At 37.1% G+C, this 18,205-nt stretch overlaps 1 protein-coding gene and 1 pseudogene across 1 annotated transcript in view; one reads left to right on the top strand and one right to left on the bottom strand.

Annotated features, from left to right (window-relative positions):
• The window catches only part of LOC117694026 (claudin-34-like), a 572,054-nt gene that overhangs the window by 385,964 nt on the left and 167,885 nt on the right, over positions 1-18,205 (top strand). The window lies entirely within an intron of this gene.
• Positions 6,718-6,856, bottom strand: LOC117695643 (small nucleolar RNA SNORA17; annotated as a pseudogene).

Genomic DNA, 18,205 nt, shown 5'->3' with positions numbered 1-18,205 from the left:
TAAGGGAAGTGCAGACTAGCCTCTGGTCTGGAAATTTCAGGGTTCCAGGAAGCACATGGTAGGTAGGGACCAAAGGATGCTGGGAAAACCTGGAGGTTAGGTGGGCTTTTGTGATATATGAACCCCAGTCCATTGTCCTAGGTTCTGAAACCAAACAGAATCCTGTGGGAGATTTGACAGCCACGGGGAAGATTAAGGTGCCATTTCTCTAGATATGCAGAACAGACTATTGCTTATATATTGAGTATATACTGTCCAGTGGGTTTCATGGGGCTCAAGGAATGTGTTTTGTTATTTTTTATTCAATATTTTATTTATTTATATTTCAGATATTACCCCCTTTTTCCATTCCCACCTTCCCTTCCCCCAATTAACCTCCTATCCCATTCCTCCTCCTCCTGTTTTGCTTTTATTCTGTTTAAATTACATGCAAGTATTAAGGTCAGTTCTAGGTTGAAGAACTAGCAATACAATAGATGCAAATAGTCAAGGAGCAAGCAGGACAATAAACACAATTAGTCAAAGAACATGAAGGACAATAAACAGAATCCTGCGATCACTATTTCTAAGGGCTTATCAGGATGACCAAAATATCTGAGTCTAGTTCCCTGTCCTAGCCCAAAGTCATTTTTATGCTTGAAGCCTACTTCTACGTTCTAGCTCAGGTTTTAGATTCCTTCCTGAAATACTTCTTTGTTCTAGCTTAGGATTTAGATTTATGCCTAGACTTACTTCTTTGTCCTAGCCTAATGGCAGATTCCTGCTTGTCGTCCATTTCCTTGTCCTTGGCTTATGTCAGATTCCTGTCAGGCAGCCCCAAAAGCTCTACATCTTCCCCCGTTTTATTGCGTAAACCAGACTGAGCCTGTCTTAGGTTCTTCTGACAAGAATGCTTTCTTTACCCATCATGGGGTATGCATTATCAAAAGCAATGCACTTATGTCTTAGGTTGGTAATGCTCTGTGCAGAATCTTACCTGTTCTTGGCTTGCTAGCCTGTTAAATTAATAGCTCTGTCTGGGGGGTCCACTTTCAGTTTCAAGTCATGTACTTTGGCCGCCAGCCTGTTGATGTAGTTAGAGACAAACTTTAACACAATGGGCAGGAGTAAAAGTATTCCCAGGACAAAAGGGGCTAGCCTGATAAAGCTATATATGCCATTCCTGAGGTTTGACCAAAATGGAAATACTGACCTCAAGCCATGGATAGTTTTATCAGCATTAGCTATAGTATCAAAGCTCAACAGAGCAGCTTTGTTTAAATTTATAATCTCACTATGCAAAGTTAAAACATCTAGAGAGGTGTTAGAATTATGCCAAATACCCCACAGGTATCTTTAAACTTTTTCCTAATTATAATGACTATTATTGTAAATTTTAGAAGTAACACCACTCTAATGGTATTTGTCATGACACTTGAGATGGCTCCTAACTCTTAAACCCTGAACCTCCTTCCAATAATTTGAATAGGATATAGAGCTTCAATCTGTTGTTCCAAACACCTATATAAATCCTCTTATATACTCAACACATTAGGAACATATTTTTGCTAGATGATTAACAAAAGTAGCTGTCTTAACTCCTTGTGTCAAAGCTTTTGCAGAAGCAGTGGTGCTAGCAATTAATGTAATTATAGCTGTTATACCAGCAATAAACAAGCCCACTACCCTCTTGCTTCTGCTTATAGCCTAACTCATTTTTTGTTTTGTTATTTTAAGTGACTGATATCACTGGGTTTTGGTTATTGGGTGCAGACTTGGGTATAGTGGGGATTCTGGTTAACTTATTTTTGCATTGATAAAAGGCATTTTTCACTGTACTTATTAGAAATTTAACATTTTGATTTACTGCTTTTTTCTTAATGCCATGAGACATAGGTGCTTGATTATTGAGATCAGTAACTGAAAAAGCAAATCTTTTTAATTGTCATTAGTGCAAAAAGGAGTAGTAAATTCAATTTTTAAGTCAGTAGCAACAGCAGGGTAGTTTTGAGTTTAGTTTCCCCTTAAAAGTTGTTTGTGGGTTTATCTATCATAGCATGAAGCCTGTGTGTTCTAGGTAAAGAAAAAAGCATGAGTATTACATTTGAATCATCTAGAGGCATAGTCAGAATTTGTGTTTTCATAAGTCAATGAAAGAAATAAGGTGGTACCAGTCTCTTTATTATCTGTGCTTTTATAGCTTGTCATAGAAGATTAGTACATTTGTAAAGGATATAAAGGTTTTTTTTATGGTTTTTGCCTGTTAGTTGAAGAAGATCTAGAGTGTGTCTTAAGATCAAGGACTTTCAACTCTCTGTCTGTCTATCTATCTATCTATCTATCTATCTATCTATCTATCTATCTACTTGCTTACTTTGTGACAAAGCCTGAAAAAAAACAAGAAAACTTAAAATGTAATGGATTAAAAACTGACCTTCAAATACCTGCTACATTGACTTGTTAACTAATTGAAGGTTAGCAGGTATTTGAACACCATTTTTGAAACCTTTCTCTTCTTCTTTTTTTTTTAATATATATTACATGTTTACTTTTCTTGTTTTTTTTCTTTTTTCTTTATGCTTTTTATATAGAACATCCAGACCAAAGCCTCCCCAGTTTGTCCTTCTTATGGCTCTCACCCACCTTCTCTCTTTCCCAGATCCATTGAAGCTTTCTTATTTAAGAGATTTGGGTAATTAAAGCTTTCTTCAAGACTCTTAAATTTACATCATCAGCAAGCAACATGTCCATTCTTTGTATCGAAAGTCACTGTAAAGCCTGAATGTTCTTAAGGTGAAAGCAGACATTTTAATTATGACTAGACTGGCCAGACAGTTTTGGAAATGTGTCTGGGGCTGGTAGATGCCAGCTTTTTGATTTTAGCAAGAGGTGGGGCTGTTAATTTTTTGGAAGAAGATAAGGCCTAGAACAAGGAGCCCCCACAGAAATTGTGCATGCGTGGTCTGACCAATGACAAATATTTATCAGCTTGTTTTAAAGATGCCTTAGTTTTAACTTCTTTAAGTAAGGTTCTTAACTGCTATGCCTGTATGTGAGATACAGGAGACAAAGAATTTCCCAAATGAAAAAAAAGCAAAGTGAAAAACTAGGTACTGCTTTCTTAGGGGAAAAATCACCCAGTTCCTTCCTTGTGACAGTAGTTGAAGTAGAGTCAACTTAGACTTGATAAAGAAAGTCAATGAATCTACAGAGTAAATTTTAGGATAGTCATCACTACACAAAGAAATCCCATCTTGAAAAGCAAGCAAACAAACAAACAGGGGAGAGAGAGAGAGAAAAAAAGAGATAGAAAGAGAGAGAATATGAAATGAAAGAATGAAAGAAGTAGCTTTGAAGAAAGCTTTTAGAGTACAGGCCTCCTGCTCCTGAGATGGATTTACAGGCTTAGTTGACCTAGTATGTCTAAATTTCACTTTTCCTTCAGGACTTCTCCATTATACAAAAGAAGTTGGGGCTTCTGGGAGACTCCCAGGCTCCTTTTGCTTTTGGTGACTGGGGTGTCCAAAATTCAGACACCCAACAAGGGATTCTTCCAGGGAGTTTTCTCAGTATGCTCAAATGCTAGAAGATGCTTCATTTGAAATGTGAATAAAGAAAATATCCAGTAAAAGAACATTTAAAAAGAAAGAAGAAAGAAAGGGAGAAAAAATGTTTTTTACATGAGGCACCAAAATGTGTTGGTCATGCACTAGTGATTAAACTCCAAATTACTGACATTAACAATGCCCATTTTATACCCGAGTGTCCTTCCATGGGGTTGGCAAATGTAGAAAGAGCACAGGATTCTGTTTCATTCCTAAGTTGCATTTCTAGAAAGCAGGAAACCTGTAAGCAGAGTGATTGACATCATTTGTGAGGTCTATAATGAGTCTGCAATTCTTTGAATCTCTGTATGTATACAAGTCCATATGTATACATTTGGAATCCAGAGGACAACCTTGGCTATTATTCCTGAGATGACACCCGTGTGTGTGTGTGTGTGTGTGTGTGTGTGTGTTTGTGTAAAATGTTTAAATATGAGCATGTGTGTGCCACAGTACATGTGTGAAGATCAGAGGACAATTTGGGGAGATCTACCTTTTTTGGTACAGAGTGTTAAGTTTCAAACTAGGACAAATGACTGAGGTACCTATTTGGCATATCAAAGTAGATCTTGCTTTCAGGTCCTCTCAGCATCCCTCAGTCCCTATCTGTTACAGGGTATTGCTGGTATATCCTGTCCCCCCTACTCTGAACACTTTAGCCCAGGGGGCTAAGCTGTTCTTCCACATATAATCCAGACATTTTTGTTACTCACTCTCTTTCTACATTTGGGCCTTCTGGCTGCTTCACATGGTTCTCTTCTCTACCCTTTCCTTTCCCTTTCCCAACAATTTTCTCATGGCTCAGAACTCTCCCAGATGTCTCTGCCTCTGGCAATGCTCTCCTGCTTATCTATAATAAAATTTCTCCTTTGCCATACTTAGAAGTCCCTACCTTTCCTTTTTATTTTTTTTCCACAGAAAAGCAAAGAGACTTTTATGAGGCTTCTTGGTATCTGAACTGAGTCATCATAGTTACACAGTAAATGCTTTTACTCACTGAGATGTGCTCCCAGCTCCCACCATTTTCTTTTAGACAAAGTCTCTTATTAGCATAGAGCCTGAAAGGAAGGGTAGGGTAGTTAGCCAGGGAGCCCTGGTGATCTGCCTACCTGTGAGATCTCTTAGTGGCTGGGTTACAAAAAACCACCATCACATCTGGCTTTTAAAATGCCTAGCTAGTATAATTTTCAGAAGGAACAATTACTTGAAGTTTTGGGATCATACTCAGGCTTTCTTGTTTGGGAAATATGCATTTACCAACTGGGAAATCTCCCCAAATCTGGAATGTAATATCTTTTCATTGGGGAATCTAAGGTGAGTTGGTTCTTGGTTAATCCTAGATTCTCACCTTAACTCCTTCTCAGATATGAAATGTTCTTATTGTCACTTAATATAGAACATAATTGGGCTTATATTCTTCTAACATTATAGAAATTCCCACCTGTTCCCTCCATACTTAGAGTTGGACCCTCTATTTTGTTCTGATGAAAAAAGTGTCCCTTTTGTGACCTTCTGACTCACTCAGGCTTGTAGTATAGACTGTATTTTCAGTTGCTCATCAATGTAGAATAGTTAATGCATTTCCTTTCTAAGATATTTTATGCCTATAAATGACACTACTTAGAATTCACTCACTAGAATTTTTCACTAGAATTGTCGATTCTATTAAATACCAGACAACTCCACAGCTGAGAAATCAATACCACTTTAATTCCCCTTTTCTTACAAGAAAGTCATATTTTGTGTATAACACATTTCCTGGAACATAAATACCACATATTTCTTCTTTAAGACATTTATGTCAGAGGGAAATTGATACTTCAGTAAAAGAACCTGTTTGAACATCAGAAGGAACAATTATTTTTTGAATGTATTAAATAGAGAATGATAACACCTTCCCCAATGTTGATGTTAATTTAAATTTTCAAACTACTTTATTTTAGGCCAGTGTACACACATTTTAAAAAATAGCTACATGCATAAAGCACACTATTATAATATATTTTCTATTTCTTATTGAAATTCCTGTTTGTACCTTGTAATCATAAAATCTGGACTTGTTCTCATCCATACCAGGACCCCCAGTCCACCCACAAAATACATTCTTATTTCCCCATCTCTGGGAGATGTGTTCCTCCCATGACTTCTTAACTTTGTGTAATAACTTCTCTGGGTTTCTGGAGTGTGATAATCATTTATTTAACAGCTAACATTCACTTATATGTGAGCACATATCATGTTTGTCTTTCCAGGTCTGGGTTGCATTGTTCAGGATAATTTTTTTTCTAGTTTCATCTATTTGTTTGCAAATTTCATTATGTCATTTTTAACACCTCAGTTTATTGCATCTTGTTATACCATATTTGGTTGATAGCCCTGGGAGAACTGTTCTTTTCTGAAGGGAAATGGAGGAGCAGTGGATCTAGAAGAGAGGAGAAGTGGAATGGGGAAACTGGGAGTGGGGAGGCTGTGGTCTAGATGTATTGTGTGAAAGATGAATAAAGAAAAAGGAAAAATCTGGACTTATTTTGGGCAAGAAAACTATCTATAATGGATCTATACTTTTGAAAAATCAATATTCTGGTGGAACCCAATCTACAAATTAGAGATCAACTTTTGTTTGGCATCACTGGCTACTCATGTCAGACTGTTCCTCATTGCCATTGGTTCTGCCTCTCTTCATTTTCCCCATATCTTTCTGTTTCTCTTTCTCTTCCATTTTTTCTTTCTACCACTTACTTGTTTCTCTTAGAGGCACCCAGGATCTTGAGTATCTGAGGTTGTGTCTCGAGGAATCTCAGGAATGCTTTGCCCTGTTAGTGCATTATGACACTGGGAAGGGGTCAACTCGGGCACGGTCCACTCCACCTACACCAGGCCTGCCTGGCACCTGACTGGTGGTTGCCTCAGGCTAATTCCATGTGCAGAAAGGTCTGGTGGTTATCTTGGGTTCTCTCCTTGCTAGGCCCACCTGAATGGCTCCATATGAGGCTCATCTGTTTCGGGCTCACTCCTGCCTAGGACCCTTAGTTACAGGCAGAATTCTAGTCTCTGGATTGCTCCTGGTTCTGGAAACTTTCAGGGCCTGCATGGTGCTAGACTGGTAGTCGTTTTAGGATTGCTTCTTTAGGGGAATGTTAGCCTACTAATCATTCAGATGTTCATAGGTCAGAATAATGGTAGGCTAGGTAGACATAGCCTCTTTCTTTTCTGTCACATATTCATGCATATGTGACACAGTAGACACACCTGAAATGCTTCTAGGTGGAAGCAGCTTTTTAAAAAAAAAATGTGGATTGGATACTGTGGCCCAAACTTATGTACTCATGTTTGCAAGTTCAGCAATTTATCAATTTTAACTATAACTACAGCCCAAGAAGTAATAAATGTGCATGGTTGTAGATATTTTTAACCTGCTTTAAACATTATATAACAAATACACATATTAAACCATCAGGTGACATGCCACTATTACACTCAATTTCATTTTAATGTATCAGTTTAAAATTTTTTTGAAGGGCACTTTCCCAGAAGCATTAAGAATCAGTTTGCAAAATACCTAACAAGAATAGTTCCAATTTTTAGTTCATGGTGCAATGGATTACTGTATTTCTTGTTATCTCAGTAAATACTGATGTTTTCCAAATTGTCCTTTCAATACAAAGAAATGGAAAGCGACTGGCATTAAAATTTATAATGTAGCCTTTCCCCCTTGTCATCACATCCCAGTCCACAACTCAAGCAGAAAGCCCCTGCTCTTCCAGAGGCCATGCTAATACCTAGAACCCCAGGTAAGACCTTGATTGCAGCCTGCCAACAATTCCTCAGAGCCAGACTATCGTCTCCACAACAGCTCCCCCTCTTGTCATTATACCACACCCACAACTCTAGTATAAGCATCCTGCTCTACCAGAGGCCATGCCACTTGTCAGAACCCCAGAAGCAACATCAGCACTCAGAACTCTAGATGTCACACAGGTAGCCACAACCACACCCTACTGGGCCAAAAGACTCAACCATCACAAGAACCACAAGCCAACCAAATCAGGAAACAATAAAGACAAAATAAACCAAGGAAAAATATATCCAACCATTAAAGACAAATTCATAAATTGACACTAAAACCTATAATTACCTCAAGCCTGCATGCTTAGAGGCCATCATAAGAACACAATCAACAACAACAACCAGGGTAATATGGCACCACGAGAGACCAGCTGTTCTACTACAGCAAACCCTGAATATTCCAACACAGTTGAAGCAGAAGTAAACAACATTAAAACCAAACTTATGAAGTTTGAAGATAACAGAAGTGCCTAAAGAGGAAAATAATAAATCCATTAAAGAAACCCAGGAAAATGCAAACAAACAATGGGAAGAAATTAAGGAATTCCTAAAATAAAGCCAAGAAAGCCAGAATAAAACAAAACAGGTAAAGGAAATGAATAAAACTTCTATAGAAATAGAAGCCATAAAGAAAACACAATCTGAGGGATTTCTGGGGATGGAAAATCTAGGTAAGAGAACAGGAACTATAGACACAAGCATCACCAACAGAATATAAAAGATGGAAGAGTTAATCTCAGGCATAGGAGATAAAATAGAAGAAACTGATGCATTAGTCAATGAAAATGATAAATTTAAAAAATTCCTGAGACAACCCAGGGACATTGTGGAAAGACCAAGGAATAATAGGAATAGAATTTCAGCTCAAAGACCCAGAAATTATTTTTAACGAATCATAGGAGAAAATTTTTCTAACATTAAGAAGGACATGCCTATAAATGTACAAAAAGCTTATAGAATACCAAATAGTTTGAACCAGAAAAGAAAGTGTCATGTGTTGTCACCTGTCCACTGCCCCCCCTCCAGCACCATATAATAATAATAAAACTAAATTTACAAACCGAAGAAAGAATATTCAAAGCTGCAAAGGGAAAAGTGCAAATAACATATAAAGGCTGAAAACCATAAAATAGAAACAAAGAGAACAAAACAAAAAAAATCAGTGAAACAATGAGTTGGTTCTTTGAGAAAAATCAACAAGATAGAGAAACCCTTAGCAAAAGTAACTAAAAAGTAAAGAAAAAATATCCCAATTAAAAAAAAATAAAGCCAGAAACGAAGAGGGGACATAACAACAGACACTGAGGAAATCCAAAGGATTATTAGGTTTTACTTCAAAAACCTATACGCCACAAAATTGGAGTAAAATATAAAGATAAACGCACAATTTTTCTGATAGATCCACTTACCAAAGTTAAATCAAGATCAGATAAACACTTTAAGTAGTCCTATAACCCCTAAGGAAATATAAGCAGTCATCAAAATTTCCCAACAAAAAAGTCCAGGGCCAGATGGTTTTAGTGAAGAATTCCAATAGACTTTCAAAGAAGAACCAATACCAATACTCCTCAAATATTCCTCAAAATGAAACAGAAGTAACATTGTCAAATTCATTTTATGAGGCTACAGTGACCCTGATACCCAAACCACACAAAGACTCAATAAAGAAAAGTAATTTTAGACTGATTTCTTTCATGAATGTTGATGCAAAAATACACAACAAAATACAAAACAAATCCAAGATCACATCAAAGTGATCATCCACTCTGATCAAGTAGGCTTCATCCCAGGGATGCAGGAATAGTTCAACATATAAAATTTTGTCAATTTATTCAATCATATTAACAAATTGAAAGAAAAAAAAAAACCCCTACATGATCATCTCATTAGATGCTGAAAAAGGCTTTGACAAAATTCAACACCCCATTCTCATTAAAAGTATTGGATAGATCAGGGATACAAAGGACATACTTGAATACAATGAAGGCAATTTATAGCAAGCTGATAGACAATATCGATTTAAATGGAGCAAACCCACTAAAACTCTGAACAAGAAAAGGCTGCTGTTCTCTTTTTATCTATTCAATATAGTCCTTGAAGTTCTAGCTAGATCAATAAAACAACTAAAGATGGTCAAGGGAATACAATTTGTAAAAAAAGAAATGGAAGTACTGCATTGCTATTCATAGATGATATAATAGTATATATAAGTGACCTCAAAAACTCCACTAGAAAACTTTTACAGCTGATAAACACATTCAGCAAAGTGGCTGGATATAAAATTAACTCAAAAATCAGTAGCCTTCCTTTATAAAAATGATAAATGGGCTGAGAAAGAGATTATGGAAACAATGTTCTTCACAATAGTCCCAAAAGTATAAATTATCTTGTTTAGCTCTGATCAAACAAGTGAAAGCTTATACAGAAACCTTCAAGTCTCTGAAGAAAGAAATTGAGGAAAATATCAGGAGATGGAAGATCTCTAATCCTTATCAACTAGTAGGAATAACATAGTAAAAATGACCACTTTACCAAAAACTATCTATAGTTTCAACACAATCCACATCAAAATCAAAACACAATTCTTTACAGACTTTCAAAGAACAATATGCAGCTTCACTTGGAAAAACAAAACAACAACAAAAAAACCCCACTCCAGAATAGCTAAAAAAATATTTGTTCAATAAAAGAAATTTTGGAGATATAACCATCTGTGATTTCAAGCTGTACTACAGAGTAATAAAACCATATGGTATCGTCATAACGACAGGTTGTTCAATGGAATTTAATTGAAGACACAATTGTAAATTCATACACCTATGGCTACCTGATTTTTTGTAAAGAATCCAGAAATATACAATAGTAAATAAAAAGCATCTTGGAAAATGGTACTGTTCAAGCTGGATGTTGGAATGTGGAAGAATGTAAATAGATCCATATCTATCACCCTGGACAAAACTCATGTCCAGGTGAATCAAAGACCTCAACAACAACAACAACAACAAAAACCAGACACACTGAACCATATTGAAGAGAAAGTGTAGAATAGCTTTGAATGCTTTAGCATAGCAGACAACTTCCTGAACAGAACACCAATGACTCAGGTTCTCAGATCAATAATTAATATATGGGACCTTGTAAAACTGAAAAGCTTCTATAAGTCAAAGGACATAAAAGGAGAAAATGGCAGCCTACATATTGGGAAAACGATCTTTACCAATACTACATTTGTCAGAGGTCTAATATCCAAAATATATAAAGAGCTCAAGAAACCAGACATCAACAAGCCAAATAATTCAAATAAAAATGGAGTGCAGATCTAAACAGAATTTTCAGCTAGGAATCTCAAATGACTGAGAAACACTTAAATGTTGGACATCCTTAGACATCAGGGAAATACAAATCAAAATGACTCTGAGATTCTGTCTTATACCTGTCAGGATGGCTAAAATCAAAGACACACGTGAAAGCTCATGTTGGTGAGGATGTGGAGCAAAAGGAACACTACTCCATTACTGGTGAGAGTGTAAATCTATACAAGCATTTGGAAATCAATATTGTGGTTTATCAGAAAATTGAGAATTGGTCTATCTTAAGACCCAGATATATTACTCCTGGGCATATACCCACTCCATTCTACTATAAGAATACTCACTCAACTTGTTTTAGTAGAATGTTGTGTAAATATCTATTAAGTTTATTTACCATAGTATATTAATAACTATAACTTCTGATGTTTCTCTAATTTTATCCATATGACCTGTCTATTGTAGAAAGTTTGATATGACATATTTTACTATTAATGGGTTGATGTTAATCATGTCTTTAAATCCAGTAGTAAATTTTTAATGAAATTGGGTAGCCTAGACTCTAGTTTGTATACATTTATAATAGTAATGTCTTCTTGGTTAATTGTTTCCTTAATTAGGAATTCCATATTTATTTCTTCTGATAACTAGATAGTTCTAATAGTTATAGTTTGAATTCTAGTTTGTTAATTAGGCTAGTTATGCCTATTTGGTTCCTGATTCTATATCTTTGGAATGCTTTGACCCATCCTTTTTATATGACAGTTCCTATCTTTAAAATATGTTTCTTTAAACATATTCTCTAATATATTACATCCCAACCACAATTTCACCTCTTTCTTCTTCATCCAGTCACTCCCCACTACCTCCCTTTCCCTTCTGATCCACTTCTCCTCCATTTTCCTTCAGAAAAGGGCTGGCCTTCCAGGAATATCAACCAAACAGGACTTATCAAGTTGCAACAAGACTAGGTAATCCCCCATATTAATGATGGATGAGGCAACCCAGTAAAAGAAAAAGGGTCCTCCAAGCAGGCAAAGAGTCAGAGACAGCCTCCATTTTCATTGTTAGGAGTCTCAGAAGAACACCCAGCTACACAACCATTATATATACATATATACATACACATACTCATACACCCACACACACACACACACACACACACACACACACACACACACACACGCACATGCATGCACAAACACACACACATAAACACACACACACACACACACACACACACACACACACACACAGAGGACCTAACACAGGCCCATATAGGCTCCCTGGTTATTGATTCAATCTCTGCATGCTTTGGGTGTTTGATTTTATAGGACATTTTTTGTGGTGTCTTAGACCTTTCTGGCTCCTACAATCCTTCCTCTTCTTCATATGCAGGATTCACTGAGCTCAACCTAATGTTTGGCTGTGTGACTCTGCATCTGCTCTTCTCAGTTGCTAGATGGAGAATCTCTGATGATTATGCTAAGATCCAGACTACTAGAATGGCAGAGAATCATTAGGAACATTTCATTGACGTTTTAAAAATTTGCCAGTCACACTTGGTTCTATTCTAAGTCTCTGGGCTATACAGATTCATGTTTCTGGCCATCGAGGCAGTGTCAAGGGTGGGCTCTGTATAGTGACATAGATCTTATGTTGGACCAGTAATTGGTTGGCCACTCCCCAAGTCCTGTGCCACATTTACCCTGGGCACATCTTGCAGGCAGGAAAAATTGTAGGTTGAAGGTTTTGTGGCTGGAAGTCTTGCCTGGTTAGAGGAGATGGCTGTTTCAGACTCCATATCCACCATTACTAAGAGTCTTTTCTAGAGTCACCCTCAGATTCCTGATAGTTTCCATTGCACTAGATGACAGACAAAAGTCTTTTGTTTTCTTACCCATTCAGTCAGCTTGTTTTTTTTTTTTAAATTGGGAAATTGAGGCATTGGTATTTAAAGTTATTATTGAACTGTGTGTATAATTATTGGGTTGCTGATTTTGATGGTGTTCATGGTGTGTGTGTGTGTGTGTGTGTGTGTGTGTGTGTGTGTGTGTGAGAGAGAGAGAGAGAGAGAGAGAGAGAGAGAGAGAGAGAGAGAGAGAGAGAGAGAGAGAGAAAATATTCAGTGGTAGTTTGTGTTTTAGTAACTATGGTTTTATACTTCTTCCCACACAGTCTGTTATGCCTCTCCTCAGGCCAAATGATGCTTCTTGTATTTTCTTTAGTTTTGATTTGTTATAGATTTGTTTTTAAAAGCTTGTTTATATTGCAGGAAGTTTTACTTTCTCCTTCAACCATGGCAGATAATTTTGCTTAGTATGTTAGTCTAGATTGACCATTATAGTCTTTTAGGACTTGAAATATATTGCTTTAGGCGCTTTTGGATTTCAAAGTTTTCATTGAAAATTCAATTGTTATTCTGATAGGTTTTCCTTTATATGTGAATTGAGGTTGTTTTTTTCTTGCAGTTTTGAAAATACTTTCTATGTTCTGTTGACTTAGTGTTTTAGCTAAAATATGCCATGGGGACTTTTTTTGATCTTGTCTATTTGGTGTTTTGTGTGCTTCTTGTGTTTGAAGGGGTATGTCTTTCTTTCATTTTGGGGCATTTTCTTCTATAATCTTGTTGAAGATTTGGTCTATGCAATTGACTATGAATTCGCTCTCATCTACTCCTATAATTCAAAGGTTTGGTATTTTTCTTGGTATCACCTATTTTCTGAATGTTCTTTTTCTGTGTCTCTTTAATTGTTCATGTTTCTTGCTTATTTGGTGTAAATTGGCCTGTTTTATCTTTTAGACCTGATAGACTGTCTTCTGCTCAATTCATTCGACTAGTGAGGCTTTTAATTGGGTCTTCTAGTTGAATTATTGGGATTCAAATTACACCTTTAGTTTTGCTTGAGTTCTCTTCAATGTTTCCATCATCTGATTGAATTCCATTCTCAAGTCTTTCTCTTTGTCATTTTCATCAGACTGATCCGTATGTGTTATTTGCCACCATTCAGTAGTCATTTCTTCTTTTTAATATCTCTCTCTCTCTCTCTCTCTCTCTCTCTCTCTCTCTCTCTCTCTTACTGAACTGTTTCTTTTTGTCTTCTTTAAACTCTCTGAATTCACTGATGAAGTTTATTATTATTTTAAATTTTGTGTCCTGGAGCTCAACTAAGTAATTCACATTGGCAAGTATTTTTACAGGGCTAGTAGTTATTTTTGGTCAAGAGATACTAGGTTGAGCTTTTATATTGTTGGTATTTTGGAAATGAGATCTGGGCATATGGATTACTCTGTTAGCTCTGTGTCTGTTATAGGCAGAGTAGGTTGGGGTAGAAAAGAGGATGTGTGGGCAGATTGAGCCTGGAGGCTGAAAATGGTTTGGGTGGAATGAAGTCAAGTAGACAGAGGGAACTGGGCTGGTATATAGGATTTATGTCCTGGTCTAAGCCTGGATTGTGGGGGTAGATCTGGCTAGGTGGACAGGTTGGATATGACAGAGGTGGGTCCTATGCATTAGGGAGAGATAGTGGTGGTGCAGGTAGGGGAGTCTTGACTAAACTGTTGCACTGATTGAAGGACCTAGACTAGATCTGATGGACCACAGAAGAGTGTGGATGGAGACATCAGAGAGCTTCACAGGACTATATCATAGAGAAGGACCTTGGAAGTCTGGGTACTTAGTGGGGTGGTCATGAATAGAGCAGAAGGGACTGGTGGATGTTTTCAGGTAGAGTGGGTCATGTCAGAAGCCTAGAGGTTGGCTGTGGAGCAGGTAGACATGGTTAGAGTGGGCCAGAGCAGTGATTGTGTCACCTTCACTATATCTGGAAGGTTTCAGAAAAGGTGTAGATGGGGAAGTCAAGGAGAATTATTGGGACAGACCCTGGAGGAGAACATGGGAAACCTTGATATGAGTCTATTTCATCTATCTAGGCTATCACACAGCTCTAATAAAATGGATGGCAATGTCTGCTGGCATACTGCTTGATGCAAAATAGAGAATCCTAGCAAACTAGTGGAACCTCAGAGTGGGCCTGGAACAGGGATGGCAGTGGCTGCTTCCCCTGTCTTTATAGAAGTCCCCTTGGATGCTGGCAGCCTGGCACCTCCCAGTAGTGACAATGTGATGGTTGGCTACTCCAGAGCTCATGCAGTTCCACCTTGGTTCAAGGTGGAATTGTATATATAAAAGTTTGCTGCTGTGTATTACATTAGATCTGCACTGAATGCTGGGCTCCAGTGTCAGTTTCCTGGGTCAGTGACTTTGCCTCCCTCACCCTTTCCTGGATCCCTGTTCCCACAGGTAGGTATGCCAGAAACTGATGTGGAAGAGCACGTAAACAGGAAAGAACTAACTTCAAAAGTGAATTTTAATTGTTATTTGCACAAATGTGTCTCTCCAAAATTAAGGTGTGGGAATAAAGTGACCATTAGCATCTCTGAAAACAAATTTGTAACTTAGATTATAAGATCAGAAATAAACAAGGGCCAAGGTAGACATACAGATACTTTGTAGAAAGATAAAATTTCTGCCACCACAACAAAATACCCTAAGAAAAATGACTCTCTTAGAGGAGAAATTTACTTGGTTTACAGTTTTAGAAGTATTGGTTTGTGCTAACTGGACTTCATTTTTATGAGCTTGTAGTGAGGTAGGACATGATGGTGAAGAGTGCATCTTGGAACAAATTTGTTCACCCCATGGTATCTAGGAAAGAGGAGAGAAAAACGAGAAATAGAGACAGATACATGTACCTGGGAAAAATATACTCTTGAAGGGCACTCAGATCTTCTTGCTTTTTTACACTATGATCTGGCATCTAAACATTTATGCCAATAGCCTATTATGCTGTAGTCTGCCTATAGATAAATCTATTGATGAGTTGGATTTATCTTGACATATTACCTCTGAGTGAATAAAGCACATTGAGGACCATGCATTCCATGCCTAAGTCAATGGGAGGCCATTTTAGCTCCAACAACTGTGTACATGAATACAATCCGCTCCTGTCCATCTACATATACAGCTACGGAAATATCTTCTCCTCAATCTGTTTCATGTACTCATAGATGTAATTTGAATATGAGTTTGTGATTTTCATTGATGTGAAATCTGTGATTTAGACATCCCACACACCATTGCTATTTACTTTTATAGTTATGTCCTGTAGAGTTTGAGTATAATATAAACATGTAGAGTTTGTTAGTTTGTTTGTTTCTGCTTTTATTGAAAGAGAAATAATAAAATACAACATAGCCATTTTGGCACAACATCAGAGTGTACATATTTTTGTCTGTAGACCACATATTTTTAAAAATATATCGTGGTAATGTAGCCAAGGATGACCTTAAACTCAACCCTCCTACCTCAACCTTTGAAAGGCCAGGATCACATAAATGAAGCATCTTGCTTAGCTTCATAGAATAACTATTTTGTAACTACTCAACATTGCCAAAGCAACTAGAAAGTGATAATAATGTGTCCATTCATGGTGTCACAACACAACATTATGAAAAACAGGTGCAGGTTGTTCCTGACAGCTAACACAATGACTTAAATCATTTTTATCTTTGGTGCCAAGATTGTTGAGAGATTGCAATGGGGAGATTTAGACAAGAGATGAAAAAAAAAAAAAACACAAGAGAGATCTGTGTGCTTCCCAGAATGGAGAGATGCTTCTTCTAATCTTGATGAACACAATCTAGACACTGCTTCACACAGAGCGGGACTTCATTGGTAATATGCTTGCTGAGCAGACTGGAGAACACAAGTTAAAATTCCTAGCACACATGTTAATTAAAAAGCAAGGCATAGCTGTGCACATCTGTAATTTCAGCTCTGTGAGGCAAAGGCAGTCTGATTTCTGAAGCTCACTGTCTATCCAATCAGTGAGTTTGAAATTCAGTGAGAGACTTTTATCAGAAAAGTAAGGTGGATAATTGCTCAGGAAGATGCTACAAGTTGATCTGTGACTCCACACACACACACACACACACACACACACACACACACGCACCTATGTCCTAACATGTATATGACCATATTCACACACATATACTACAGAAGTTAATTTTTAATAAGACGCTGTGAGGTACACCAAAGTCCTCAAGTACATTGAGAGAAGGGGTGTGAAAATGTTGGCTTTCTAAGACAGTTAACATTGCCATTAGTACCTTTTAATGTATAAAATATCAAGGACATAGAACAAGCATGACATCTGTACTGGACTCTGGGACTACCATGACAACAAAATACTACAACTATGCAGCTAATCCAACAGAAATGCCTTTTGTAATTCTGGAGTCTGGAAACATAAGATCAATATATTGTCAGGAGGATTGGTTCCTAAATTAGGTTCTGCTTTTTGCTTCCATCTAGCTTTGCAAACACCCAGGTTTGGATTGCACAAAGCAAGCTCCTTCCATCTTTATGTCATTTGCTCCCTGTCTGTATATATAAGTCTACACTGAAATTCCTGCTTTTTACAAAGTGGACTAATCACATTGGATTACATTAGTTATTACTCTCACTGATGAAATACTATGCCTTCAAAAAGCAGCTTAAGGAAGTATTGATTTTGGCTTACAGTTCAAGGGACTATCATTGATGAGGCAGCCTGTCACATTGCAATTACAGTTTGGAAGCAGAGGGAGGTAAATGCTAATGATCAGATTGCTCTCTCCTTCTCTCTCTCTTTCTCTCCCTCCCTCCTTCCCTCCCCCTCTCTCTTATTTTTCAATTTAGGGCCCTAACTCATGGAATGCTGCTATACATATTTAGGGATAGTTCTTCCCTTCTTGACTGATACAACTAGGAATTGCCTCACAGATATAATGTGAGGTTTATCTCCTAGTTAATTTAATATCCTGCCAAATTGACAATATTAGACACCATATTGGTTGAATTTCCACCTTAAGAAACCTCCCTATTTGCAAATATGGCCACATTTATGGGTATAGCAGGGTCAGACTTCAACATTTCCTTGAGAGGGTATGTGGTATGTTTCAACTCATCTTATATCATGTGGAAGAATAACTTTTAAATTATACTCAGCATTGCAAGAATGATGATGAAAACAAGAGAAAATGATGGTCAATTATCATTTTTGTGCTAAATCAGGTTCTACATTCATGTTAGCAATTAAAATTACAATTCGGAAGAAGCTGAGATCTTTATACAGAATGTTTTCCATTTCATTGAATGTTCTTTTTCAAGTAAAAATTGTATTCAGTTTTCAGAAAAAAGTCCATATTTTGTACTTAGTTTCCCTCTTGCTTAATTGTCTCTGCATGGCAAGCACCTTAATCTTTCTCCCTCTCCCTCTTTCTCTACCCCTTCTTCCTTTTAGAGAGATTTTTAAAAAATCAGCTAACTTCCTTCCTTCCTGTAGTGTTAAATTGTTCTAGTTACCCTTTGTCATTATGACAAGACAACTGAGAGAAATGATTGAGTCCTGTAGTTTAGCC

The sequence above is a fragment of the Arvicanthis niloticus genome, chromosome X (assembly GCF_011762505.2).
Source record: "Arvicanthis niloticus isolate mArvNil1 chromosome X, mArvNil1.pat.X, whole genome shotgun sequence".
NCBI lineage: Eukaryota > Metazoa > Chordata > Mammalia > Rodentia > Muridae > Arvicanthis > Arvicanthis niloticus.
Note: the sequence above shows the minus strand (reverse complement) of the source record. Positions and strands in the feature narration are given on the sequence as shown.